The sequence below is a fragment of the Cervus canadensis genome, chromosome 5 (assembly GCF_019320065.1).
Source record: "Cervus canadensis isolate Bull #8, Minnesota chromosome 5, ASM1932006v1, whole genome shotgun sequence".
Taxonomy (NCBI): Eukaryota; Metazoa; Chordata; class Mammalia; order Artiodactyla; family Cervidae; genus Cervus; species Cervus canadensis.
Window position 1 is genome coordinate 47839931 of NC_057390.1, and position 27668 is coordinate 47867598.

The 27668-nt window shown below is 46.0% G+C and overlaps 1 protein-coding gene across 5 annotated transcripts in view; it reads left to right on the forward strand.

Annotated features, from left to right (window-relative positions):
* Positions 1–27668, forward strand: part of NCK2 (NCK adaptor protein 2) — a 112197-nt gene that overhangs the window by 39245 nt on the left and 45284 nt on the right. For 4 of the 5 annotated variants that reach the window (XM_043468813.1, XM_043468815.1, XM_043468814.1 and 1 more), the window contains one exon: positions 24045–24225. The exons of the other annotated variant lie outside the window; for it this stretch is intronic. The gene's annotated coding sequence lies outside the window, so the exon portion shown is untranslated. The remainder of the gene's footprint in view (positions 1–24044; positions 24226–27668) is intronic. 5 annotated transcript variants of the gene reach the window in all.

Below are 27668 nucleotides of genomic sequence, written 5' to 3' on the forward strand. Positions count from 1 at the left end.
TTTGTGGGAGTGAATGATCAAACACTTCTTTTGGTGTTGCCTCAGAGCATTATAAATTCCAAAGTGCTTTGTTTTGTGGTCACTGAGTTGAGTGGTTATTGCAGTGGTTTTCTTTCCTTGGATATTTGAGATCGCTGTCTGGTCCCAGGTGTTTTTAATTTCTTTGATCCATCTCTAAAAGAGACTGCTTCGTGTTTTATGTATGGCTTTACAGCCTTTTTTTTTTTTTTTTTACACTATTTATTTATTTGGCTGCTTCCAGTCTTAGTTCTGTCACTTGAGATATTTCCTTGCAGCACAGACTTAGTTGCTCCAAGGCACGTGGGATCCTAGTTTCCCAACCAGGGGTCAAACCCGTGTCACCTGCATTGTAAGGCAGATTCTTAAACCACTGGACCACCAGGGAAGCCCCTTACAGCCATTTTCAGAGCCCTCAAATGATTAAACCTGAAGAGAAAATCATTTGATTCTTTATCGAATTTGACTCCTTGGTGCCACTTAACTGTCACTGGACTGTGGGGTGTCAGCCATTGAGACGGAATTCCATCATTTATTTATTTAAAATAAGTAAAATTTATTAAAATTTATTTTATTTAAAGTAAACATATAAAAGATTCCAGCTGAGCTATTTCAAATCCTAAAAGACAATGCTGTGAAAGTGGTGTACTCAATATGCCAGCAAATTTGGAAAACCCAGCAGTGGCCACAGGACTGGAAAAGGTCAGTTTTCACTCCAATCCCAAAGAAAGGCAATGCCAAAGAATGCTCAAACTACCACACAACTGTACTCATCTCACACGCTAGCGAAGTTATGCTCAAATATTCTCCAAGCCAGGCTTCAATAGTATGTGAACCATGAACTTCCAGATGTTCAAGCTGGACTTAGAAAAGCCAGAGGAACCAGAGATCAAGTTGCCAACATCCATTGGATCATAGAAAAAGCAAGAGAGTTGCAGAAAAACATCTGCCTCATTGACTACACTAAAGCCTTTGACTGTGTGGATCACCACAGACTGTAGAAAATTCTGAAAGAGATGGGAATACCAGACCACCTTACCTGCCTCTTGAGAAACCTGTATGGAGGTCAAGAAGCAACAGTTAGAACCGGACATGGAATGACGGACTGCTTCCAAATTGGGAAAGGATTACGTTAAGGCTGTATATTGTCACCCTACTTATTTAACTTATATGCAGAGTACATCATGAGGAATACTGGGTTGGATGAAGCACAAGCTGGAATCAAGATTGCTGGGAGAAATATCAGTAACCTCAGATATGCAGATGATACCACCCAAATAGCAGAAAGTGAAGAACTAAAGTGCTTCTTGATGAAAGAGGAGAATGAAAAAGCTGGCTTAAAACTCAACATTCAAAAAACTAATTTTTAAGATTATGGCAATTCGATCCCATTACTTCATGGCAAATAGATGGGGGAATAATAGAAACAGTGAGAGACTTTATTTTCTTGGGCTCCAATATCACTGCAGGTGGTGACTGCAGCCATGAAATTAAAAGACGCTTGCTCCTTGGAAGAAAAGCTGTGACCAACCTAGACAGCATATTGAAAAGCAGGGACATTACTTTGCTGACAAAGGTCCGTCTAGTCAAAGCTATGGTTTTTCCAGTAGTCATGTGTGGATATGAGAGTTGGACCATAAAGAAAGCTGAGTGCTGAAGAATTGATGCTTTTTTTTTTTTGAATTGATGCTTTTGAACTGTGGTGTTGGAGAAGACTCTTGAGAGTCCCTTGGACAGAAACTACCGTTGGTCATCCTCATCTCTTGTCAAGTAAGAGCAGGAGCATACTGTTTCACATTTCTATGTATTTAAATGGCTGCAGCATGGATCACAGTTTGTGTAGCTCGTGTCAGACTCTTCTGTTGACCAGTGCAGAGCCTACTAACCTCCCCCAAAGTGTCTTCTCCTCGGGCTTTCTTTTTTTTTGTTGTCTTTCAGTGTTCTTTTTTTTTTTTTTTAAGATGCTTTTTGATGTGGGTCATTTTTTAAATCTTTACTGAATTTGTTACAATATTAATTCTGTTTTAATTTTTTGGTTTTTTTGGGCCCCGAGGCATGTGGGATCTTAGCTCCCCAACCAGGGATTGAACCCATACCCCCACAAAGGAAGGCAAAGTCTTAACCACTGGACCACCAGGGAAGTCCATCTTTCAATATTGTTTTCCCATAAAATGCATACTTTTCCCCCACTAGTTTCCCATTTCCTTTTCTTTATTCTAAAGTAGCTTACATCAGTCATAAACCATTGCCATTCAAGTGCTCTGTGCTTTGAGACAAAAGCTATCTGTACTAATTCTGTGTGTGTGTGACGGAGGAGAAGTGGGGAGGAGCCTGTGGATCTCTTGGATCTCTTGGTTACTGGTTTGCGTTCTTAAAAGTGTGTTCAAGTTGCATTTCATCATTTCAGAACTCTCAATGGGTAGTGACAAATTCCTATGTAGTACACGATGAATGTGAACTATTTAATGTATGTTCTCTGCCCGTCTGCCCCTCCTCCAGGCCTCCAGGCTTCTGTGCTCGGGCTGGTCCAAGGGCTGAAATTGTCCTACTTCGTCAGCTGATTGACTGGCACCCCCCTTCCCCCCAACCCTCTATGGGGTGATGACCAAGCCAAGGGTGCACTTGATCCCAGGTGTTCAATAACTTCTTTCATTAAAAAAAAAATTAACCTATTAATATTTCTTTTGATTCAGATAAGAGAGTTCTTTTCCACTGAAGTTTCCCAGGGTCAGGCTGATAAAGGTGATTCTTCTGCCAGAATTTGTTAATGCCATCCTATTAATATGGCCAATAGATCTGAGAAACAACAGGTAAAGCATTATTGCCCATCAGTCTCTTCTGAGGATCAGGCTCTGAGGTTCTTAAATCTGTCCCAATTTAACCAGAGAGCTTTTTAAGACAGAAAGCCACCCCCCAACTCCCACCCTGCTTGGTTTCTGTCTCAGGAGTCCAGAGTAGCCCCAGTTATTTGCATTTCTAAGAAGCTCCCAGGTGATGCTGCTGCTGCTGCTACTGGTCCGGCCGTGGGTGGAGCCCCTAGATAAGGAGGAAGAGCCAACTTTGCACAGGTGGCTGTCGGCTCTGCCTTCTCCCTGCTTTGATGGGGGGAGTGTCTGCTCAGAGTCTAAATCATAATGTCCTCAGGCATCCCTTGAATGCACAGAAACAGAACTGGCTGGCCTTCAGACACCTCGGCATTTATTGCCTTTGCTGCGTGAAGTGTTATCTCCTGTTGGTGTGGTGGGAGGAGTTAAGAGTTGATTTGTGAGCTAAATACATGGCACCCAGTTCTTCTTCCTTGGAGCCCAGAGGAGGGCCTGCATGAATTGATAAAAGTAGCTGTTAGGAAACTGTGCTCTGTCATGAAAACTGGCTGATCCTATGACAGTGACAGGCTCTCATCTCCTCACTTCCTGTAGCTTGTATAATCGCTCACCTATTTTTAGTGGCACTGCTGACTCAAAATGGGAACCGATGCCAGGCTCTGCCTCTCAGTGCCCTGTCTGCAGGGGGCTGGGCTCTTAGGCGGGTGAGGCCAGGGGCTGGCATGGGCGAGGTGGAAAGTGGATCCCTGGGCAGGGGGCCTGGGAACCCCACCACTTCCGCTGGCCCCTTATTGATCCCCCCAATCTGGGCCGCCACCCAGAGGAGCCCTCTGGGGCCCCTGTTTCAGGGCTAGGCTGCATGGAGTGTCTCACCATTGATGGGGGTCTCGCTGCCCCCCCCGCCTGTCTTCACTCTTAGGGGACAGCTCAGCACCAGGTGGGCTGCAGGCGCCTTTGGCTTCTGTTCTGGGCACAGCTGATGCAGGTGGAACCAGGTGGAGTTTGTCTTCAGCTGCTTGGCCCCTTTCTTTAAATCCAGGTGGCTTGTGCTGCCAGCTGATACGCAGTCAGGGCGTGTGTGGAGGATTGGCCGTTCAACTTTGGCCTCTTGAGTTGTGCCCCAGGAGGGGTCTAGCCAGCTAGCTCATGCCCACGTGTCCACAGGAGTTCACAAAGAATCGGCTAGAACCCAACAATCCTGCTTTTGCATCAACACAAATATGAACCTGAGGATGATTCTCTTGTCACTGGAGCTTGGCAGGTGGTGGAGGACTCTGCCTTGGTGCTGCCCCTCCAGCTCAGGACACCTGGGACTCTGGAAATATACTGGACCAAAGTGACGGTAACTGGAAGGTGCTTGATACCGTGTGAGCCACCCTGAAACCCTGTGGCCTAGGGCTCACCTGTCCTGCACCTCCCTTTTCTCCTGGGTTAAAAGAAGGGCTTAGAGCAGAAGAGTTTTCATCCTTTCCTTTAGGATTTAAATCTAGTAATTTGTTAAGAGTGATGGCTCAGTGGTAAAGAATTCACCTGTCAATGCAGGACATGCAAGAGACACTGGTTCCATCCCTGGGTCAGGAAGATCCCTGGAGGAAGAAAATGGCAACCTACTCCAGTATTCTTGCCTGGGAGATCCCATGAACAGAGGAGCCTGGTGGGCTACAGCCCATGGGATCACAAAGAGTCAGACACGACTGAGTGACTGAGCGCGCACACACATGCACAGTTTGTAAGAGAACGTTGATTTCGTCTGGAGGAGCCTGGGGAGGTAATGTCAGTTACAGCCACACTGTAAGGAGTTGGCCATTTTTCCTCTCCTCCCTATAACCTTGTCTGCCTTTGTACCCGGGACTAGTAGCGAGCTATGTGGACTTCAGGATGCCTGTCCTAAGGGACTGGCAGGAGCTGAGGGTGTGTGGGGTGTGGGCTTAGAGATTGCACTTTATCCTTCTCATGTCCTTACCAGCCTGCACTTCCAGCAGTAGTATCTTGAGTCACTGGGATGTCCTTGCACTACTTGTACGATCACGTGTATTGTTTATTGTATGTTTTTATTGCTTTGTTTTATAAGGTGAACGTCTCTAGAGTGAGGAGCGTGTGTGATTGGTTCACTTAAAGTTTGAGCTGATCACAATGACCTCTGTAAGGAAGGGCTTCATGTAGGTTTTCATCTTTGTAATTTTATAATTCAGAGAAATCAGTGCCTGGCATGCTTCCTGCAGCCTGTGACTGGGAGGAGCGTGCAGAGTCTGATTGGTGTGAATGTGACACAGCTGCTGTTAGTCACTGTTTTCATAGGACACTACATGTTTTTAAAAATTTTTTTATTTTTTAATTGGAGGGTAATTGCTTTACAGTGTTGTGTTGGTTTCTGCCATACATCAACATGAGTCAGCCATAGGTGCACATGTTTCCTCCCTCCTGAACCTCCCTCCCACTTCCTGTCCCGTCCTACCCCTCTAGGTTGTCACAGAACACCAGGTTGCGTTCCCTGTGTCACAGAGCCAATTACCACTGCTGCTGCTGCTAAGTCGCCTCAGTCGTATCCGACTCTGTGCGACCCCATAGACGGCAGCCCACCAGGCTCCCCCGTCCCTGGGATTCTCCAGGCAAGAACACTGGAGTGGGTTGCCATTTCCTTCTCCAATGCATGAAAGGGAAAAGGGAAAGTGAAGTCGCTCAGTCGTGTCCGACTCTGTGCGACCCCATGGACTGCAGCCCACCAGGCTCCCCCATCCATGGGATTCTCCAGGCAAGAGTACTGGAATTACCACTAGCGGTCTAATTTACATATGATAGTGTATATGTTTCAGTGCTACTCCCTCAATTTGTCCCACCCTTTCCTTCCCCTGGGCTTCCCTGGTGGCTCAGTGGTGAAGATTCTGTCTGCAACGCAGGAGACGGGGGTTTGATCCCTGGGTTGGGAAGATCCCTTGGAGAAGGGAATGGCAACCCACTCCAGTATTCTTGCCCAGAGAATTCATAGACAGAATTCATAGACAGAAGAGCCTGGTGGGCTATAGTCCATGGGGTCACAAAGAGTCAGACACAACCGAACGACTAACACACACACACACTCCTTCCCTTACTGTGTCTACATCTCTGTGTCTCTATTGCTGCTCTGCAGATGGGTTCATCTGTACCTTTTTTCTAGATTCCACATACATGTGTTAACATATGATATTTGTTTTTCTCTTTTTGACTTACTTCACTCTGTATAACGGGCTCTAGGTTCATTCACCTCCCTAGAACTAACTTAAATTTGTTCTTTTTATGGCTGAGTACTGTTCCATTGTGTATATGTACCACAACTCCTTTATCCATTCCTCTGTCGATGGCCATCTAGGTTATTTCCATGCCCTGTTAACTAGATGTTTTAATATCTGTTGTATATTCAGCCTTTGAGTAAATTCTTAAGGCTGTTGAATGAACTAATTTCACTTTGGGCGGGGCTTCAACCTGTTAAAAAGACTTTTTTTTTTTTTTTTTTTGAAGTATGTTCAGCAGCAGACAGAAAGGCCTTAGTGTCTTAGCAGTTGACTGTAAACAGTAAGCTTCCGAGTCTGTGCAAGGCTCTGAGATCCCTCTGCAGCCTCCCCAGCCCCTTCCTCTTCCCAGTGAGGCCTTGACACCTGGAGGGAGAGGAGGTTCCCCTCGTGGCCCCCCCAGCAGGACAGTCTGTGTCTCAGAGCTTTGAGGGCCTTCGGGTATAGAGAGTATCCTGGAAGTTTCTGAAGGCCCTTCAAGCTCTTGCATTTTCAGATTCTCTTCATTCTCTCTCATTGCAGCATGGGATTTCTTAGTTAACAGGATAATCAATTCAGTGTCATTTTCTTAAGGTAGAATCAAAGAGGGAATCATGAATATGTCAGCTTCAGGACTCATCAGTTAATGGCTAGTCTCCTTTCATCTAAACTGCTACCCTCTCCAGTGAGTTTTATTTAAAGCAGACCCCAGATATCCTTTCATCTGAAACTATAGCAAATATTCCACCAACAAAAATTCCTTAATCATACCAAGTAGGCAGTCGATGTTCAAATTTTCTAGCTATCTCAAATATTTTATTGAAAATTTGCTTGTTCAATCCAAGATCCAAATAAGGTCTATATATCATTGTTGTTCAGTCACTAAATTGTGTCCAACTCTTTGCAACCCCATGGACTGCAGCACACCAGGCCTTCCTGTCCCTCACTATCTTCTGGAGTTTGCCAAAGTTCATGTCCATTGAATTGGTTTTGCCATCCAACCATCTCATACTCTGCTGCCCTCTTCTTTTGCTTTCAACCTTTCCCAGCATTAGGTCTTTTCCCATGAGTTGCCTCTTCTCGTGGAGCCTCAGCTTCAGCGTCAGTCCTTCGAGTGAGTTGATTTCCTTTAGGGTTGATTGGTCTGATCTCCTTGCTGTCCAGAGGACTCTCAAGAGTCTTCTCCAGCACCACAATTCAAAAGCATCAATTCTTCAGCATTCATGTCCATACTTTACAGTGGAATTATTTATTGATTTCTCTGCCTTCTCTCTCTCTCTTTTTTTTTTCATTGTGGTTTGATTGGTTGGGGAAAATGGGTCTTTTGTCCCCACTTTGGGTTTCCTACCTGTGGTTTGGCATAGAGGCCCCCGGTTAGTGTTCTGTGCGCCTTTGTGTCCTGGAAGCTGCTGGCCACACGGAGAGCCGATTTTGGCAAGATGACTCTGTGATGTCGTGTGTGCTCCTGTGGAGTGAAGCTGAATCTGGCCTCTGTACCCTGATACAGAGTTAAATCTTGGAGACAGAGTTTTGGGTGAAGTGGAAAAAAAATAGCTTTATTGCTTTACCAGACAAAGAGGGCCACAGCAGGCTAAAGTCCGCAAAACTATGTGTCCTGCCTTGGAGCAGGTAGTGAGAAGTGTGGTAATCCTGTTTCAAAGAGGGTGTGATCAGCTCTGGACATTCTTCTGATTGGGAGGTGGTGAGGTAAGTGGGAGTTAGCATCATGTGGTTCCAGAAGGTCGGGGTCTCCTTGCTTGTGGGCCACAGTTAACCTCTCCCAGCTGGTGGGGGTTTCAGGGTCTGCAGAGCAGCTCTAAGGTATTGTTGTGTGTGTCCCTTGAGGAGAATCAGGACCTGCCCCAAGGCTGAACTATTGTTTCTTGACTGCTCCTCCCTTGTCTCTGCATCCCCTCCCTTCCCTGATTAGCAACTGTTTGAGCTTGCCCATTGGAACTCAGGGAGACCTGGAGGCTGAATGAAGCCTATTTCCTGTAATCAAGAATCAAGAAAGGGGGGGACGTAGAAGGCTTTCCTGCCCAGAAGTCCTGCAGGGTCCTGCTGGGTATCGGGTAAATGGGAGAAGGCAGGTGTGGCGGTCTGTGCTCAATCCATGATTCATCATTCCCATGGGATGCTGGCACTCAGCCCAGACTCCCATGCACACACACCAGCCCGTCTGGACAGCACAAAGCTGTGTCTAGGGGCCTGTTATACAGGGAGGTTGGCCCTTTATTTGGCAGTGTTCACAAGTAGTGTTGCTTCCCCAGTATTGTCATGAGCGAGGTTTCTGTTTGGTTTTAGAGAAATCAGGAGCTGTGGTTTCAGGAGCTGACCTCCTTGCTACTATGAGAACACCCAGCCATGGCCAGTGCCTGCTGCCCAGGGTTGGTGGGGGAGGAGTTGAGGGGCTCCAGGCCCCTTCCTCTAGTGCCTCCCCTCCTAGCTGGGCTCCCTTCAGCAGAAGATGGAATTTGGGGACCCTAGTCTAGAGACATGGATGTTCAGTGCTCCTGAATTGGGCATTTTATCTGGGCCTTTTCAGTGGCTAAAGGTGTAGACTTAAAAAATAGTCACAACCTAAAAGTTGAGAGTTATGTTTTATTCTGGGGGGAATTTTTAGGACTTCAGGAGCCAGCACCTCACGTGACCCTGAGAGAACTGCTCCAAGGAGGTGGGGTAGGAGTCAGGTGATAGAGAAGTTTGCAACAAAGGGCAGGTAGTCTGCACATCAAAACTATTTTTGTGAATTAAAGAAAACCAGGTATCTCATGTTAAGGAATTTAGTGCTTTTCTGTGTATGGGAGGATGTAAGATTCTGGGCTAACTGAAATCTTCCCTTTCATATGCATCTCAGCTATCTGGGGCCAGCATCCTTCGTTTTTCACAACTTGAGTTCTTCAGAGCCTGTAGGGAGTGGCTGCAGCCTGGTAGCTGCTGGATGGCAGGTATTGTCCTCCTTGCTGGGCACCCTCCAGGCTCAGGAATTCGCATTTGGAGGGCTGGAATTGCTGGTGGCTGTGACATCCTGGTTTACTGATATGGCAGGAAATACTTAAATTTCTCAAAGGTGGTTTCATTTACTTGTTTGTTTTGATTTTTTTTTAAAAAACATAACCTATTGTAAATTCACACTTTTTCTAGTTCAAAATTAGAATTACAAGGTGTTTTAGTTCTTTGATTTTATACTTAAATTTCTTTTCTCTTAGGCTGAAAATTTTTGTCGCTGGGAACATGAACATAATTACCTATTTGCTTGATTATCCCACTTTATTTATACACAACCCATAGAAATGTTTAGAATAGCTCCACCAATATTACCCACACTGTGAGTAGTGAAAACAGCTGAAGATGTTTTTGTCCTCAGGGTTTATCCCACTAGGAAACTGCAGCCAAATGACTGTGTTTCAGAGTCTTCCGGAACAATTCCCCTGTGTGTTCATGCCACCACTTCAGTATATAATTTGGTTAATTTGTTTCCATTTTGCTTTTGATTTTTAGAACTTAAAAAATTAATATCAGTTTATAATTATATAAACCATTTTCATGGTTCCAGAGCCAAAAGAGGTGTCTGCAGAGAGGTCTGCTTTGTGTTCCTGTCTTCTCTTCTTATTCCTTCCATCACTATTTTTAAAAGGGTTATTTTTCTTTCCCTCCTTTTATTTATAGCCTTGTAATGCAAAGTACATACATGTCTTCATAAGTTAGATATTTGTTTTTAAATTCTTATTGGTGTTTAGTTGCTTTACAAGCTCTGTTAGTTTCTACTGTAGAGCAAAGTGAATCAGCTGTAGGTATACAAATATCCCCTCTGTTTTGAATTTCCTTCCCATTGAGGTCACCGCAGAGCACAGAGTTGATTGCTTTGTGCTCTCTAGTAGGTTCTCGTTAGTTAGTTATTTTATACACAGTATCAATAGTGTTCATTTTTAATACTTGATGTTTTCTTAGATAAACAATAGCACAGTCTACACACTTACCCCAAACTGGAATTGGAAAATTGTCTTCTAATGACGAGGCAAGTTGTAGCTTAGTCAATCATGAGCTTGAATTAAACTGAGTATGCCTGTCGATTCGGTTATTTTGGACTGGGTAAATAAAGCAACTAGGGCTTCCCAGGTGGCTCAGTGGTAAAGAATCTGCCTACCAATGCAGGAGACACTAGAGATGCAGGTTCGATCCCTGAGTGGGAAAGATCCCCTGGAGAATGAAATGGCAACCCACTCCAGTGTTCTTGCCTGGAGAATCCCATGGACAGAGGAGCCTGGTGGGCTGCAGTCCATGGGGTCACAAAACGAGTTGGACACGACTAACCGACTGAGCATACAGAATTACAGCAACTGCCGCCCGAACATTCTAATCATATTCCAAAATATTAATAGTTAGAAAATACATGAATATTTCTGTCTTGTTTTTGCTGTTGAAGAAAAAAAAAAAAGGAAACTTGGTCTGTTTAATTTACATATATTCTAGTTCAGTGGGTCTCGGCCCAGTGATTTCATCCCCAGGGGACGTGTGGCAGCTTCTCAGATGTCTGGGGATGTTTTTGATCATTGCAGCTTCAGGCGGGGGGAGCCCTCAGCTCCTGCAGTGAATGGGGAGCCCCCCAAGCCGAGAAGCATCAGCCCTGTGTCTGCCTCTGGTCAGAGCCCTCGAGACACCGGGTCACCCCCTACCCTCCGTCCCTCCCTCTCTGTCCCTCGTCCCTCTACCCTTTCCTTCTCCCTTCCCTCCCCACTTCCTCCCTCTCTCTCTCTTCCTTTTCCTCCCCTTTCTCCCTTCTTTCCCAGTAAAAGTAGATTTTTACATCTAGGAGTATAGGAAAACCGTTTACAAAGAAAAGCCAGGAGGACACCAACGACTGTGCTTTGCCGTCTCGTGTGCAGAGAGTCCAGCACAGGACGCCCTGTTCCATTCAGTCTGGTGTAAATCACATGTGCAACCACGTGCTTTGAGGGAAGCTGATTCTGCTTCAGGATGGGTTTCAGGAAGATGGGATGTCTTGTTTGGTGCAGGCACATGGACCACCACCTGTAGGAGAGCAGTGCTTGAAGTTGAGGTTGTGATGTGCTGACAGCACTGTGACTTCACGGTGGATCCTGACGTGCTGCCCGCTTAGAAAGATGACCATTCAGAGGCACATGTGGGTGTGGGCGGCAGTGGGCAGCTGGCAGTTCTGTGCCTCTTAGGACATTCTCTTGTCATTGACAACATTCCGCATTCCTCTGGGGTCGCTTTCCCATCTCTCAACTTTCCATGCCAGAGTCCTGTGAGATGCTCATTTTCATCTCACAAAGAGGGTGAGTGGTCCTATCTCTGTGTTGTTTAACATGATGTGAATGGGGGGCTCACTCCTTTTCTCACATCGGGGACCCTGAGGAATATCAACAAGGTGCCTGGTTGCCCCCAATCATTACCAGAGGAGGGCACCTGGCGTGTGATCACAGGACATTGGAAGCAGGTGTTGGAGGCAGTCGTGTCTGGTCGCTCGCTGGCCTCGGATCTTGGCGTCCCTTCTGCCTATGGTGATGGAGGAGGCAGGTGGGTGGTGCCCTTCCTCTAGTTTCTACATCGCTGCTCTTCCCCAGGTACCACCCAGGCTCCAGCAGGTCAGTTCACCCAGCTGCACAGGTCACTGGTCAGCATGTGTCTGTGGCATAAGAGAGCGCAGTACACAGGTTGATTCTGTGGAAAGAAAGCGGTGTCTTTAGGAAAGTCAGACACTAACGTGACAGCTCACAGGTTTTTAGCCCTGGGGAGCTGGGTTTATCTGACCGTTTTGTTCAACATTTGCCTGTGAACTTCAACTCTTGTGACAGCTCTGAGGGGACCCATGGGGGTGCAGAGCACACTGTGATGATTACGGGGTGGTCCTGCAGAAATAGCCGAAGTCACCAAAACTCTTTTTGATTTTAACTTCATGGCCCAAAGACACAATATTTATTGTCCTTTTTAGGCCCTTGACTGGAGTCTTATACAGCCTCCCCTCCTCGTTCGGCATTTCCCCTGCCTCCCAAGGAGAGTCTTACAAGCCTTGGACAGTGAGAACCTGAAGGGCTCACTTCTATTTCAGCGTTTATACTAGCTCTGGGGGAGGCCCTTAAATATTGACAGGGGTCTGAAGCCTTGGTTGATTTTTTAAATTTTTTCGGCACAGAAATAAATAGTTTTTGCTGTTCTTGAGTGGTGGATATTGAACTCGGGTTGTAGGGCAAAGTGGTTTCCATGTCTTTCTAAAGAGGAGAAGCAGGCACCTCTAGCGGCAGGTGGCCTTTTGATGGGGACAGGTGGGAGGCAGTTCTTAACCATTCCTGGGCAGGTGTGGGTGGCCACGCTCTGGACAGCCAGCCTCTCAGGCTTCAAGATTGACAGGGGTGGTGGTCCTGGCCTTCCAGGATTCCTGCCCGGTGGTGGTGGGGGCATCTACTAGCAGTGAAGGAAGACATCATGGGTTCACCATCAGCCTCCTGTGATCAGACTTACAGGCAAGTGCCAAGCCTTTTGTAACTCTGATCAGTTAAGACAAAGCAAAGGGCTATAAACTGCAGAATTCTGTTGGCGTCTGCCTTCCCGTAGAAACAAGATGCTTCTGGGACTTCCCTGGTGGTGCAGTGGATAAGATTCTGCCTGCCAGTGCAGGGGACTCCGGATCGATCCCTGATCTGGGAGGATCCCACATGCCGTGGAGCAGCTAAGCCTGTACAACCCCTGGGTGTGCCCTAGAGCCCGTGCTCCACAAGAGAAGCCACCTCAATGAGAAGCCTGAGCACTGCAATGAAGAGTAGCTCCCCCCACCAAAACAGAACAACACAACAAAAAAGAAATAGGATCATTCTAGAAGAGAAAACCAGTTCAGAAATCTGGCACTGAAAACCTTTCAGTGTTGTAGTGTGGACTCGTTAGTTTATGGTTTTATAACTGGCTGAAGGTTCTGGCATAAACTGCAGGTTTCCGAGTGGTTTCATCACCCTCGGTCAGGGCTGCCTGCAGGGTGACTAGTTGTGTTCATCTGATTCAGTTCATTTCCTAGGAGAACCCATTACAACCCCATTTTCACTAATTTACGGTTGTAATCCATCTATTTCAGAGCCAGGATTAAATTATCACCTACCTTCAGAAGATGTATGTTTGAACTTAAGTATCTGTGGGATTTTCATATTCTGCGAAAGACAAAGGGGTGAAAGTTAGCTCCTTGTTTTGTTTTCTTCTATTTACTGTTATTATTTTGTTAGAAAATTTTTACTGCATGTATTTTTTTTTAAAAGACAACTGAAACCTAACATCAAGGGAAACCTTCCTCCTGTCTCAGACACCCACATGACCTCACTGGAGCAAGACTGCTGCTGCTTGTGTGTACATCCAGTGTTCTGGAAATAGCTAACTACCAGCTTAACTACAGCTCCTCTGTCCATGGGATTCTCCAGGCAAGAATACTGGCGTGGGTTGCTATTCCCTTCTCCAGGAGATCTTCACGACCCAGGGATTGAACCTGTGTCTCTTGGCATCTAATGCATTGGCAGGCAGATTCTTTACCATTGAGCCACCTGGGACTTTCCTGTCATTCAGTGTCTGGTGCTGTTTAATCAAGCTGTTCCTCTCCGATAGCGTCTCAGCCATGTCCTTTCTGTCCATTTGACATGTCCTGCCTGCATTCCCGGTGGAGCCGTGCCCGTCCCCTTGGGTGGAGGACCATTGTGGGGAGTGATCACTGGGAGTATGGGTGTCCCCAGTGTGGGCTGTTAGTTTGATTCTCCCCGAGGAAGGTGTCAGGTGTGTCCTGCCCTTGGTCACGGTCTGTACCATGGCGTGGATGGTGGCCTGGAGACAGGTGTGTGGGGTTTGCAGGTGAGGAGTGGATGGAGGGAGGCGGGTTGTCCAGGCCTGAAGCAGAATGAGAACTCTTGAGAACCTGCAGTGCTGGACTGCAGGTGATGTGGAGGAGTGGACCAGGAGGGTCAGCAGGGGCACGTGTCTCTGCTTCCTCTCAGAAAGCCACCTGCCAAGTGTAGTGTGAGGGGCCAGGTGGGCCGTGCAGGTGTGAGGTTGCCTGTGGGGGACGCAGTCTCAGCCAGGGTTCTCATGTCCAGAGCATCATCAGCATGTCTACTCTCTGCAGTGGACATCCCTGCTGAGGCCACATGTCATGTGCAGAGATGATGGAGGGTGACCCACAGGGGCCTGAGGTCCCCGCTTGGGCCCATAGCATCCACTCCTCTGTCTGCTTTGTGGGGGTGAAGCCTACATCTGTCTTGTCTGTTGTATGTCCAGCACCCTACATAGTGCTCAGAGGGCTTCAGATATACTTGCAGAGTGATTTGTCTTGAAGTCTGTCCAGAAGAGAGAACTTTTAGGAAACTTGTCATTTTTTGACTTAGGAAGGATTTGCTTGCTGAAGAGGCCCTAAAGGACCTTGCAGCTCCTCTCACTGTTGGGAGGTTAGTCTCAGGAAGGAGAGATGAGACCTGCTTTCTAGTCCATCATAAACCACCTTTATGTAAAACTATTATGTTCATATAAGACACTGCTCACTTGTCTCCTTTAGAGATTTAAAAATTCTGCAGCAGATACCAATGGGTACTTTGGATGGGACACATCTATTTTAGAAGTTATCTAGAAAAGTTGAACTGAATTTTTTTTAGGCAAGTTTCTTGCAGCAGATAAAGCAGCACTGCCATGTCACCTCATGTCTGACCTCAGTCCCTCCCTGGACTGAATCCCCTAAGAAGGATGGCATCTGTGTTGTGCCTTATTTATATACAGTGTCTGCACAGAGCAGATATATGTCACATTTCCATTGAATAAGTGCGACTTCCATTTATTTATATCAACAAGGTGACTGATACTCTCTCCAAGGAAACCCGGTGTCTGAGGCTAAATGCCAGTCTCTACAGTGCCCAGCTGGAGAAGGAAATGGCAACCCACTCCAGTACTCTTGCCTGGAAAATCCCATGGATGGAGGAGCCTGGTGGGCTACAGTCCATGGGGTCACAAAGAGTCGGACATGACTGAGCGGCTTCCCTTCACTCACTTCATACTTTATCACTGGAGAAGGAAATGGCAACCCACTCCAGTATTCTTGCCCAGAGAATCCCATGGACAGAGGAGCCTGGAGGGCCGTGGTCCATGGGGTCGCAGAGAGTCGGACACGACTGATGTGACTAAGCACGCACGCACAGTGCCCAGCTGCTAAGATGTACACTGGGCTGTGCGTCTCATGGAAGAGAGTCCTTGTGTCCTTTGTCACATGTGAAGGTGTGGCCAGCCTCATCACCTGGGTGCCACTTCTTTCAGACAGGCCTGGTGTTCAGATGTTGAGGGTTTGGAGATAAGTGTTCTTGATTCTGTCCTCCTCACTTTCTCTTCTTCTCTTTGCATCCCTTTGTTCTTACCTGGGGCTGATGTCATAACCAGCTGCAGGTGGTCTGATTAAGCAGGTCTCAGGGGGTTCTGTGTGCAGTGAACAGGCAGTAGGGAAGGGGAACCCTTCCATTTCTGAAATGTGTGGTTAGAACACTCCTATTTCAGCTCTTCCACATCATCTGAAGATAATTTTTGTCTTTTTGTTCAGTCATTAGGTCATGTCTGACTTTTTGCGACCCCATATACTATAGCACTCCAGGCTTCCCTGTCTTCCATTCTCTCCCAGGGTTGGCTCAGATTCATGGTCCATTGAGTCAGTGATGCCATCCTGCGCTCAATCTTTCCCAGCATCAGGGTCTTTTCCAGTGAGTCAGCTCTTGGCATCAAGTGGCCAAAGTATTGGAGCTTCAAGATCAGTCCTTCTGTTGACTATTCAGGGTTGATTTCCTTTAGGATTGACTGGTTTGATCTCTTTGCTGTCCAAGGGACTTTCAAGAATCTTCTCCAGCACCACAGATCAAAAGCTTCAATTCTTTGGTGCTCAGCCTTCTTTATGATTCAGTTCTCACGTCTGTACATGACCACTGGAAAAACCATAGCTTTGACTATACTGACTTGTGTCAGCAAAGTGATGTCTCTGCTTTTTACTATACTGTCTTTTGCTGAGCTATAAATTTGAATAATGAATCACAGGGTGCAGTGGAGGTTTAACTCATTCCCTAGCTTTGTTCTATCTTTGTGTCCACGTTTTCACGGAACAAGTTACATGCATGGAGACAGTGGTGAATTTCAGGATTTACTGATTTCAAAGCATCCTCCTTAAGGAGTAGGCCAGGGAAACAGTGAATTCTGAGAGGGCTTGAAATCATGTCCTGAGTGTTTCCTCTGCACAGAATGGCGTCGTGGAGCCCAGTTTGTCGTTTCTCTGTGCATGTAAATGAGTGGATCTCAGCCTTTCTTTGATGTGTACGGTGGATGAGGGCTGTTGGAGGAAACCTGGCTGCATGAGGAAGTGGGTTTTCTTTTTGCCAGGTGGCCGTTGAAATGTGTTTCCTCTGTGCCCAGTTGAAAGGCCAGGCATGTAGATTTTCATGCTCTTGTCGAGTTTTAGCTCTGAAAGTGCTTACACAGCTAATCTGGCTTTTATGTTTATTTCCACTTGGAGCTCAGCGGGAGGCTCTTTGGAGATATTCGGACAGAAATGACTTAATTGGATTTCAGCCCAGACACAGCATTTAAATGGCTTTATGGATGGCATTAATTGGGCCGTTGCCATGGGAAGTCATCTATACATTTTTGAGCTTGAGAGTTTTGAAGTCCTCTTTGATTCATTCAGTCTCTCTCATTGGCTTCTTGCTAGTTTATTTGATCAATGACATACTCAAGAAAAATAAATTTATAGCAATAAAATGAAGACATATGGTTCGTTAGCAGAACCATCATTCGGTTTTGACACGGGTGCACTGATTTGTGTTGAAGGCTCCGTGTTGACACTCAAGAGCTGGATCAGGCTGTGTGTAAGGAATTCAGGGTCTCTTGGTTTGAAATTTGGGAGAAGAGGATTCTAAACGCTAGAGCACTGAATGGTGCCATTGTTGTTCAGCCGCTAAGTCATGTCTGACTCTGCAACCCCATGCACTGCAGCACGCCAGGCTTCACTGTCCTTCACTATCTCCCGGAGTTTGCTCAAATTCATGTCTGTTAAGTCAGTGATGCAATCCAGCAGTCTCACCCTCTGCTGCCTCCTTCTCCTTTTGTCTTCAATATTTCCCAGAATTAGAGTCGTTTCCAGTGAGTTGGCTATTGGCTCTTCGCCTCAGGTGACCAAAGTGTTGGAGCTTCAGCATCAGTCCTTCCAATGAATATTCAGGGTTGATTTCCTTTAGGTTTGACAGGTTTGATTTCCTTGCAGTCCAAGGGACTCTCAAGAGTCTTCTCCAGCACCACAGTTTGAAAGCATCAATTTTTTGGTGTTCAGCCTTCTTTAAGGTTCAACTCTCACATCTGTATATGACTACTGGAAAAACCGTAGCTTTGCCTGTACAGGCCTTTGAGGGCAAAGTCATGTCTTTGCCTTTTAATACACTGTCTAGGTTTGTCATAGCTTTCTTTCCAAGGAGCAAGTGTCTTCATTGCTGCAGAGATTTTTTAGCCCAAGAAGGTAGTTCTTCCACTGTTTCCACTTTATCCCCATCTATTTGCCATGAAGTAATGGGACTGCATGCCATGATCTTAGGTTTTTGCACCATTGTGGCAGATTCTATAGAAATCACTGAGGAAGTGTAAGTTTATTGGATGATGAATGTCTGATAAGAGTCATTCTGTCTAGAACCTTCCATGTGGCTGAGCCATATGGACGGCAGCATGTGGAGGTCCCTTCCTGGAGGCACTTCTGTTGCCTTTGAATGGGGATGGTTTGATTTTAAAAGAGCAATTGCTGCAGGAATGGAGGACATTCCTGTAGAATGTTCCAGAAGAGGGGACATTTGGGTTCATTCCTCCTGGACGATGAGTTGGTTTTGGCTGGATAAACTGCAGGTGTGAATCTCTTCCTGGATGCTGGATGGTGGAGGAAATAGACATACAGGCACAAAAGTGGGAAAGTATCTGGCATTTGGGGAAAATGTGGGTGAGTCATGTTGACCATTTTCAGAATATTCAAAAGCAGCTAAATATACTTTAAAAACACAATGATATTAAAATTCATATTCAATTGGCATGATCATGAATTTGTTCTCTGAAAGTATTTCTTTTAACCATTAGCCACATACAGTTAGAAATGTCGTTTAGATCACCTGTGTGTCTAAGTTATCTCAGATGAGAATTCAGTGTCTATATCTTCCTTCTTTCCTGTCTTTCCTTCCTTCTGTCTTTTTCAACAAAAGAGGTTTTATTCAATAGTGTGATTTTGTGTTTAAGGTTTATCTTGGTCAACATGCTTTTTATTTGTGGTGTAATTACCTGGACAACAATGAAATCCTATGGACACTTTGTAAAGAATGCAGGTGACCCTTTGCAAAATATTTTGTGTAATTGGACTATCCAGTTACAGCAATGAGATGTGTATATATACACAGGTATGTGTATATAGGGTTGTACACACACACCTACATGTATGCTGATTCTGAAAACTGTGGTTTGGATCAGTGGAAATGGCTTCAGAGAAACACCTATGATGCCTTTTGGAGGGTGGGGACTGTTGTATTAAGAGGCTAGCATCAAATATATACACAGAATCTTACAGTGTTAGAACAGGTGTTACTAATGTCATTCCTATCTGCGAGAATTCTGAGGCAGTAACCGTAAAATTTAAGTTCATATTAAGATTTGCCTTATGACTTCCTTGTCATGGTGTTTTAGATAAGTGTATTGATACATTTTTGGTCCCACATCATCAATTTTGGGTAATTCTCAAATCCACTCCCGTGTGCTGAGCTCATGGCTACAAATTAGGGGCATCGAGACCTCATTACAACTGAGGACATGGAGGAACAGGACCAAGGTGGGAGGGGCGTGTTGGGGCTGAGCCAGTCTGGGACCCACGACTCCTGCCACTTTTTTTGGTCATGGGGTGTGTGGTCAACCCACTGCTGGCAGTTTTGTTCTCTTCTCAGTTCTAGAAGACTTGAAGGCAGATGTCTGCATTATTTCAGAACACAGAACCCTCAGAGCTCGGCATCTGACCAGTGACCCTGCTCCCCACACCTCCCCAGCCACGTGGTATCTTCTTGAGGCTGTTCCGAGTTAGAAATTCATGCTCTTTCTGCCCCATTTTCATTAATCAACTTGTGATCCTAACACAGATGCAGTCCACTGATAACCAGTGTTATCATTTAAATCGATTCCAGCCCATGGCAGAAAAATCTGGTGGTTTCCTTTTCAGGACAATTTTATCTTGAGTAAAAGTCCAAATTCGGTGGGACTTTCTGAAATGTGGACCCTGCATCTGGCTGCCAGCACTGAGCACTGGCAGGGCCACTGTGCATGGGGTAAAAAGGAGCAAGTGCGGTCCTGTCCCTGGAAGCATTAGTGTTGTTTTCTTCTTTTTAGTAAAAGAAAAAAGATAATTGTCTTTAGCTTGTCCTGCAGATTAGGGGTCTGGGCAGTTCACTGGGTGTGTTTTGCATGTTTATCTCATATACTCATGTACTATGAGGTTTGGTCATGATACTCATCTGGCATAATCCAAGAGTCTTGAGCTTATGTGCAGTGTTCAACAGTCAAACAGTGTAACTCAGTAATGTTTTTCTGCATTGACATCTAAGAGAAATAGTGCCTTTGTTTTTATTTATGTATGTATTTTATTTATTAATTTAACAATGTTTTGTTAATTTCTGCTGTATAGCAAAGTGACTCAGTTTTATACATATATACATTATTTTTTATATTCATTTCCATTATGGTTTATCATAGGTTTTTTTTCAACTTTTTATTTTATATTGGAGTAGAGCTGATTAACAATGTCATGATAGTTTCAGGTGGACAGTGAAGGGACTCAGCCATACATATACATGTATGCTTTCTCCCCCAAAGTCCCCTCCCATCCAGGCTGCCACATAACACTGAGCAGAGTTCCTTGTACTATACAGTAGGTCCTTGTTGGTTATCCATTTTAAATACAGCAGTGTGACATTTCCATCCCAAACTCCCTACCTATCCCTTCCCCCCATCCCTCCCTCCAGCAGCCATGAGTTCCTTCTCTAAGTCTGAATCACAGGATGTTGAATATAATTCCCTGTGTTATACAGTAGGACCTTGTTGTTTATCCATCCTATAGATAATAGCTTATGTCTGCTAACCCCAACCTCCCCATCTACCCCCATCCCACCCCTTGGTAACCACAAGTTTGTTCTCAGATTAAGGTGGCGTGTGTGGTCATGGACTTGCGTCTTAGAAACTGTGACACTATCCTTCCCTAATTTGAGAAGCAGAAGCTGGGCTCCCATCGTGGCAGACACTCCAGACTGATGGTGGTGACAGATGACCTTTGCCCCGGTTTGGAGGTTCTGGCCCTTTAGTGGTGATCCATGTGGGGAGAAAGAGTCCAGTGGGGCTCTGCAGTCAAGTGGGCCTGGGATTGAATCCTGGCTCTGGGCCTGAGGGTCTGGTGGTTTGGTTCCTGAGCTGACAATGAGGTGTGTTGCCTGGGCTGCCATGAAGGTGGATGAGGCTTTGGTGAAGGTGGAGCAACAAACACAGTGTCCCTGGGACCTGTCCAGTCACTTCTGTGCTTCTGCGGGTTGGGAGGTAGAGTGCTGGTCTTCACAGGGAGCCTTTAGGAGATTCACGTCATCTGGGCAGTAGTCAGGGCTGCACGTCCATCCTGCCCAAAGCGGGGGGGGGGGGGGGGGGGGCCCGGCCCAGCCCAGCCTTTGGCCTCAGTGGAAGGTCATGAGCCTCTCATTAATCCTAAAGACTCTACTGCAGGGAAGCCTGTCAGTGATGGACAACAGCCCTGAATGGCCACGTCCACTGAGATTTGGAGGAAACCGTGCAGGTGGCCCAGAAAAATAGCTGGGGCAGGTGCCCTGGGTCACCTGGAGTTCAGGCAGGGCTGGGACAGCTGGTTTGGGTGTCTGGAGGCCAGGCCCATGGGGACAGGCAGGGCTGTTCGGGGGCAGACACCTGACCCTAGCACCCTCGCTGGTGTCCCAGCTGAATGCCCCCCGAGACTGGGGAGAACCCCAGGTTGGGCCCAGGCTTTTCAAAATACAGTCAAGAGAAAGAAAACCTCAGTATTGCAGAGAATTCAGATAGTCCTTTGGTTTTGCCATGGTAGAATGATCGGGGTCCAGATCATTGTGGACAAAAGGGTGCATTTAGTGTTTGTGTTAATTTCCTTCTACTCTGTCCTCATCTCTTTAATTCCTATGGGGAGATGCAAGTGGTGCTTGTGGGGAAATGCCTTTAAAGACAAGCATGCACTGTCCCTTCTTGCCTGAGCAGGCTGTGAAATGTCCTCCAGTGACCACCTTGGCCCCAGTGACCTTAAACCTGGCAGTGTTTGCAGTCAGAGGTGATTTTCTACAAAATGTGTGCTTTCCTGGTGGATTCTATCACAGGTTGTACTGAAGACCTGATCTGAAGTGCTCATCCTTAACAGAGGCTTTGAATAGTCCACGTTAAACGTGGCAGTGGGTGGACTTCATAGAAACCCAGCAAGGGAGCAGCTTGGTCTGTGTTCACTTCTGAGGAAGGTGTGTGGTTCGTGCACTGACGCTTGGTCAGTAAGATGCTTTTCTTGAAGAAAACACCACCCCTCCATCTCACATACTCGGACCTCAGGTGACCAGGCCATCTTTGTTGTTGTTCAGTTGCGTCTGACTCTTTGCTACCCCATGGACTGCAGCACTCCAGGCTCCTCCACTATCTCCCAGAGTTGGCTCAAATTCATGTCCATTGAATCAGTGATGCCATCCAACTATCTCATCCTCTGCTACCCTCTTCTCCTCCTGCCCTCAATCTTTCCCAGGGAGGCTCTGGTTGGAACCCCTTCACTGGCTCAGATCCTGGGCATCCACCTGGATGGCCACAGCGAGTGTCAGAGGACAAGACTTCCAGACCCAGACTGTGGCGCTGGTGAACTGGGAGGGAAGATAAATTTTCTGGCACTAGGCTTGCTGCTGGTGTGGTAGGTTCAGCTTTGACGCCTGTGTTCCTCACTCCAAGCCTGTTATGGAGAGTCTCTGCCTCTCTGAGAACATTAAGTCCTGTGGCAAAGTGAATATTAGTATCTATCCCGGGAGGTTGTTGGGAGGATTAAATCACACACACCATGAGAGCAACGTGCACACAGGGGTAACTCAGCCAGCACCCCCAGACACCCAAGGGCCTTGGCTTGAGCTCTGACTCCAGGCACATTCACTTTTCAATGAAAATTTTAAAGCTACAACTTATGTCCAGAAGAACCCCTGAAAATACTAATAAAGAGGTGGTGTTTGCAGACAGAGCTGTGTTTAGCCAGTGGGTTTCTCCAGTAAGTGGCATGTGTCAGGCCCACAGTGAGAAATCGGAATCCTTGGTCAGGTCTGGAGTCCAGATAGCAAAGCATCTGTTTTCTGTCTTGTTTCTGAAAAGACTCAGCAGAGAGAAGGCCGCCATCCTGGTGCACATTTAAGATCTCGTCCGGGTCTCGTATCCCCGGTATGTCTGCCCAGTACCTTTCCTTGCGTTAAATCATTACGTTAAAACAAAACAAAAATCATCCAAACCCTTGAAATAATACCAGAGAATGCATAAGTGGAATTCATTTTTTAATCAACATTTATGAACTTGCCTTATAACATTTTTATGAAAGCCCTCCCTGAATTATCCTTTTCTATTTGACTAAAATAGAACTCGACTCTTCTGTGGGGTGTTTAATGATGTTCTGTGGGGTGTTTAATGATGTTCTGTGGGGTGTTTAATGATGTTGTGAGTCATCATCATGGTTTGATGAATTAATAGATCTAGTCCAAGTGAATGGTCAGGACAGATCCCTTCTGGGTTTGAAGCATAATTAAAGATGCCAGTGGACCCCCTTGGAGTCCACAGTGCCTCAGGGTCCCCTCAAAGGACAGATCAGGACTGAAAATAGGTACCCAGGTGTGGGGGCCATGAGGCCACAGCCAAGTCCCACAGCCGGGAGGGAGGGGGCTGTGGGTCCCCTCTATTGGCTCCTCCTCTGTGGTTTCCAGGATGCTGTCATCAGATTCCTATAGCGATATTTTCTTTTTTTTTTTTTCGATATTTTCTTTTTAAAAATTTTTATTGGCGTCGAGCTGATGTACAGTGTTGTGTTAGCTTCCGTTGTATAGCAAAGTGACTCAGTCATACATACGACATATGCATACAGTATAGCCTCTCTTTTTCAAATTCTTTTCCCATATATGTCATTAGAGCATTGAGTAGAGTTCCTTGTGCTATACAGTAGGTCCTTGTTAGTATCTATTTTATATATAGTAGTGAAAGAGAGAGTGTGTGTGTGTTCATCCCGATAAGGACGAAGCTGTGGGTCTGGCGGGGCCTTTCTCAGTGAATGGTCCGCACAGGAGATGAAATCTCTATGTGGTATCCATGCTCTGCAATTCTTCTCCCTAATTAGGCTCCCAGATGGGCTTTTTGAATTTCTACTTGGCAGCTGCTCTTTTGTTTTCAGCAGGCTTGGAGGGCATGGGCAGCGGTATTGTGGGGAGGGGGCTAGAAGAGATCTGGGAGTGTGGGTCCCTCGGTTATCCCCAAGGGGGTCCCCACCTGCCCTCTGCCTCCATGTTGACCCAGGGTCTGGAAGGTAGAGCAGGGCAAAGGAGTTTTTGTTTGGGTCGAGGTCAGTAAATATAAAGCACATTTTTTCCTGGGGTCTATTAAAGATATTTGGAGAAGGAAATGGCAACCCACTCCATTATTCTTGCCTGAGAAATCCCATGGACAGAGGAGCCTAGCAGGCTACAGCCCATGGGGTGACAAGGAGTTGGACACAACTGAGTGACTAAACAACAGCAACAACAAGTAAAAGTATTGGTTTCAGGCAAACAAATAATCAGTTATTTCTCAAGCAGTAACTTAAAATCCAACAAGCAAGCTGCCCTGATAAACGGTGTTTTCTGTCTCTTTTCAGATTTCCTACGTTCCTTTTCTTCTAGCAACTTCCTGGATCGTCACCCTCTGCTGAGATTTGAGTTAGATAGGAGAATTTGGAGAACTCTGGCAGCTTGGTGACTTCAGGTGCAGTCAGCTGAGGAACTCACCCTTTGAGGAGCTCTGCGTTGCGTGTCACCTCTTGTAACTGGGCGCCGAAGGTGAGTGTGGCTTTCTGCCTGAGACAGGCAGGAGGAGTGACTGCTTTCGCCTTAGATGCCCATGTTGCACTGGGAGTGCGCTTTATGTTAATAAAACGGCAATAAATGTAGCTCTGATTTGTTGAGACTTGTAAAATGTAAGTTGCCAAGGGATGTGGTTCAGAAATTAGACTCACTGTTCCTGCTTTGGTGCCTGGTAGCATCAGGTAAGCTAGGAGGCAGGACCGTGGGTGCCTCCAACCTGTGAGATGCCTGGCGCCTGAGCTCCTGGATGGACAGGTAGTCTTGTGTTTGTAGGAGATAGGCCTTTTCTGTGTCATGTGGGATGGGTGTCCGGGATACGTAGGAGCTGTCTTCAGGGTGAGCTCCATCTCATGAGGCTTCATCCTAGCTTGGATGCTGGGAAGATAAGATTGCGTCAAAACATCAAACGGATACGGGTTCCGAGGGAGGGTTTATGCGTTCCTATGAGAATCTTCTCGTGTGTTAAAATCGTACTTGTGACACAGCTTGTGGCTTGAGATTCTGGGCTCCTGGAATAACAGGTACTGGACAAACGGATGTCTCTACAATAGGTGTTTCTCAGCCCCAGCATGATTTTGGACCATTTGATTTAGATGATACAAGATGCTGGCTGGCGGTCAGTTCCTCTGGGGTCCTGGCTCTGACTGGGCTTTATGAGAAGGTTCAATTCACCTTCAGAGTGTTGTCTCCTAAGTGGAGGTTTGTTGTTGTTCACTCACTCAGTTGTGTCCAACTCTTTGTAACCCCGTGGATTGCAGCACACCAGGCTTCCCTGTCTTTCACCATCTCCCAGAATTTTGCTTAAACTCATGTCTATTGAGTTGGTGATACCATCCAACCATCTCATCCTTTGTCACCCTCTTCTTCTTTTGCCTTCCGTCTTTCCCAGCATCAGAGTCTTTTCCAGTAAGTTGGCTTTTCTCATCAGGTGGCCAAAATATTGGAGTTTAAACTTCAGCATCAGTCCTTCCAGTGAATCTTCAGAATTGATTTCCTTTAGGCTTGACTGGACTTCCCTGGTGGCTTAGATGGTAAAGAATCTGCCTGCAATGCAGGAGACCTGGGTTCAATCCCTGGGTTGGGAAGGTCCCCTGGAGGAGGACGTGGCAACCCTTTCCAGTATTCTTCCCTGGAGAACCCCATGCACAGAGGAGTCCATGGGGTCGCAAAGAGTTGAACATAACTGAAGTGGCTCAGCACCGCACAGGATTGACTGCTTTGATCTCCTTGCTGTCCAAGGGGCTCTCAAGAGTCTTCTCCAGCACCACCGTTTGAAAGCATCAGTTCTGCAGTGCTCAGCCTTCACTGTGGTCCAGTGCTCACACCCATACATGACTACTGGGAAGACCATAGCTTTGATGATAAAGACCTTTGTCAGCAAACTGATGTCTCTGCTTTTCAACACACTGTCTAGGTTTGTGGAGGAATAATACCCAATTTATGAGCTTTCCTTCCAAGTCTTATTTTGCTTCTATTATTCACAAATTCCTTTATACTATTCTTTTTTAAACAATTTGTTTTACGTTAGAGAGTATGATTGATTTGCAATGCTGTATTTCAGGTGTACGGCAAAGTGATTCAGTCTTACATAAATACACACATACGCGTCTTCAAATTCTTTTCCTTGTTAGGTTATTACAGGATATGGAGTAAAGTTTCCTGTGCTGTACAGTAGGTCCTTGTTAATTATCTGTTTTTATATTAAGTAGTGTATACATGTCAACCCCAGACTCCTAATTTATTTCTCCCCCTGACCTTTTCTCTTTGGTAACCATAACTTTGGGTTTAAACTATTCTTGAACCCGTGACTTTGGACTGCAAAATCTCTTGGTTTGAGTGTTGTAGATTTCTTACTTTAATATAAATTAGAATTTTCTTTCATTTGGTCTAAAACTGCTACTAAACTTCTTATAAATCGGGTTTTTCTCCTCAACCCCCTTTTTGTTTTTGAACCACCTGGATTTCAGTTATGTTCCCCTTTGATGTGTGGCCAGCAGAAGAGCATGGAGTCAATATGTCGTGTTTCTTAGAGTAAGATGGTGAATTCTGCTTTGCTATTTCCTTGGAGCAAGTGACTTTCCCATCTATTTGGGGAAGAGGCGGGGCATCCGTTGTGATTTCCAGGTCAGGTACTGATTTGGAATTGAGAACCTGGAGCCCATCTCAGCAGCTGATCCAAGCCCTTCTCCTTTCTGTGTCCCCATAAGTGACCCTGAGACTCCCTCTTCCCCACAGGACATTACTGGCTCTCTCTGGCTTTACGTCCTCCTGGGCAGTGAACAGCCATTCCTAGGTTTCTCTTCCAGATCTTATGTGAGTGGACGGCATTGGATGTTTCATGTCCAATCCTGGGAGGTTTCCTTTTCATAAAAAAATCTTAAAAAAAAAAAAAAATTAAAAAAAAAAATCTTAGCTATGACCACTCAATTTTTTAAATAGTCATTGAAGGGAAACCTATTAAAATCTGTTCATTTATAAGTATAGTCATGTATCAATCAGTTTGTTAGATTTCATGCAAATATGAGCTAGAAATTAGTGTAAATCCTTAAATCTGGTCAACAGAATTCATTAGTGATTCATCAGTAATGGAGTCTTGACATGAATTCTTTAGAAGGTCGGTCATGGGTGACATTAGCAGACTGTCTGGGTCCTCTTCCAGAAGGTCACAAGTCAGGGGGAAATCACAGGCTTAATTGACGAAGTGTTGATGTGTCCTGCATAAGTGCCCAGCGAGAGTCTTACCATCATTGCAAACAAGAGGTGATGCCCAGTATCATGCAAAGGTACTTACAAAAATATTTGTATGCATGTAATTTTAAATAGACTTTTAAGTTTATCAGAGGCACAGCAAAACCCTGATTTTCTTATTAAGAATTGCTTTTGTGGTTTTGAAAACGGTTCAGTGGGAAAATCAGTAGATCTGTCCTTTCACATAATAAATATTGACTGTGAGCACAGCTGGATTCTAGGCTACTCTTCCTGCAGTGACTGTTTTAGCAGCTACAAAAATAGATGGAATACAGTTGTTTCCGACTCTCTTTCTCGTGGCCTGTGGGATGGGTGTGACCCTGACAGCTCTGGGGTTGGGATGACCGCTATGCCAGGTTCTTATAGCAAGTCTCGGGTGCCCGAGGCAGGGAAACTGAGTGAATTTTACAGAAGGGGACTTGGAGCAGCGGCATCATGGGGCTTAAGGCACAGGGCTGCTGCTGCTGCTGATTAGTTGCTAAGTCAGGTCGGACTCTTTACAACCCCAGGGACTGTAGCCTGCCAGGCTCCTCTGTCCATGGGATTCTCCAGGCAAGAATACTGGAGTGGGTTGCAATTTCCGACTCCTGGGGGTCTTCTGACTCAGGGATCAAGCCCACTTGCATGGCAGGCAAGTTCTTTACCATTGAGCACCTGGGAAGCCCACGGTA